A 2,195-nucleotide genomic window follows, 5' to 3' on the forward strand; every position below is an offset into this window, starting at 1 on the left:
CAAAGACAGATAGGAGTTGGGCTACTGCGGTTCATCTGACTTTCTAAAACTTAATCCTGGGAAGAGGAGCACACAGAAGCTACCCTGCTAAAGGCATTCAAACCTAGAACTGTCCCTGGCTCCTCGTCAAGAGGCAGGGAGCCCACTGGCTGGTGAAATAAAATAGCTTGCATCTGTCCTGCCTAGATCTAGTGCACTGTGGGGCAGATCAGTATGTCCCCATTACGTAGTGTTTGGATCAAAGATCCTATGGACAGACACTCAGATATAGTTTTGTGTGTGTTTTCAGTGACACATGCTCTAAACTACAAGACTCCCACGTCGACACCCAGCAGCATGTCATTTTGTAGATGACACCCAGAGTGTCATTTTTGTAGATTCAGCTGGAAAGTGTATGTGTATTGATGAAGCAGCATCAGAGAGAGTGATGTTCATGAAGGATTGGTGTCTAATGCGGTATCAGTGAAGGGCACCAGACCTGATGCTCTTCAGACATGACTGAGCATACAGAGTGCTGTTTGGTGGCAGCTACCTGCAATAGCATACCTGGCTTCTCTCTCAGAGGAAATTCTTGTTTCTCTCCAGAAAAGAGCTATAGCACGACCACGTTGTGGCTCTCAGTTTGTTTCCAGTTACAAATCCGACTGCGTTGTGACCAATAACATTACTTTATAGCTTAAATTCTGACTTTAGAGACTTCTTTTCTGCTCCTTAGCAACTGTATCATGCTTGGATTAGTCTAAAGTGCCTCATCCAACAGTTCTGACTTGCATACCCCAAGGATTTCTGGAGCAAATTTGTAAAAGTTGATCAGAAATTCTCTTCTTGTCAGGAAACAGCTGACCACACTAGAGGGAATGAACTGAAAAAGAAAATTCTTTACTTTATTTTCCTATGGAAGGCTCCTTTTAGACTTCCCCTTATAGTGGCAAAAGTGTATGAACATATTTTTCTAGAGTTAAGCAGAAATTCATGCTCAGGGAATTTTAAATTTACAAAAAAATCCAAACCATTAATTTGTGAAACTCTTGCACAGACTGAAACAAAGTACTGCAGATACCCAAGTGACAAACTGATTAAAAACTGGTCTGCTGTTGACTCTAGCTTGTCTCACAGGTATAGCCTCACAGCTACAGGCCAAAAATCTGTGGAGGTTTACATAACTAGAGGTGCTAACTTTGTACATGTGCTTGCCCATATAATTATGCATACTTCACCAAAGTTAAACATGAACAAAAGTGCTTGCAGAACCGGATCTTAGTGAACCATGGCAAACCCTTGACTTTGCAGCTGACTCTAACAAACATAACTTTGGACATTCACAAACTGTAGAAAACCCCACATGTTTTGTACAGTTCCTGCAGCTCTGATTGTTTACAAGAGATGTACTAGTATTCACAGAAGGATTCATCAAGGGGCAGGGAGAATCTTTTCTTGATAAAGTAATTACATTTTAGTGGTTCTGAGATGTCTCTATGTGCTAATCTATATAAGCCGATCATAAACATTCAAGAAAGAAAAAGAACCTTTATAAAGCTCGACAGTAATACATCCTATGAAAAGTAATCATAAGCTATTAGACTAATACAGGCAGCAAGAATAAATCTGCTAACCTGCATTTCATATGTAACAAAAAGGGCTATGTTGGCACAAATTCCTATTAGGTATTTTGATCCAGGAACCAGTCATTTAACCTAATATTAAACATGTCCTAGGCAGCTACTAGCTATCATTTGTGGAATTCCAAATATTTCCAGGGGTCTAAAGAAAGTTTTTGTAATGTTGATGTACAGTGCTGTCCCTAAGTCTAAAATCAGAGTTTTGGAGAAGGAAAGTAACCACATAAAGCCATACTATCTAGAAAAAACATCCACACATACTTTTTTGGCCCAAATCCAACCTTGAATACAGCATAAATATAGATAGGAAATTTAGCTAGAAAAGTTTATAATGCATGCAAGGAAGAACCAAGAATATCCAAGTTAAAATGACATTTGATTTGTATTTGAAAATAAATTGCAATGCCCTGTCTTGCCAAGACTGAAAGGAAGCTGTCTCGCATTGCCCTGGACGCTTGGGAAAGAAGCATCAGACACAGCTCCCCACTGCAGTTTGGGAAGGAGCATGAAGAGGCATCACCAAACAGCTGAAGCCTAACTACAATTCTCCATCAGAGGCATGAAGTTACAAACAGT

The sequence above is a fragment of the Acanthisitta chloris genome, unplaced genomic scaffold (assembly GCF_000695815.1).
Source record: "Acanthisitta chloris isolate BGI_N310 unplaced genomic scaffold, ASM69581v1 scaffold1058, whole genome shotgun sequence".
In the NCBI taxonomy this organism is placed as follows: Eukaryota; Metazoa; Chordata; class Aves; order Passeriformes; family Acanthisittidae; genus Acanthisitta; species Acanthisitta chloris.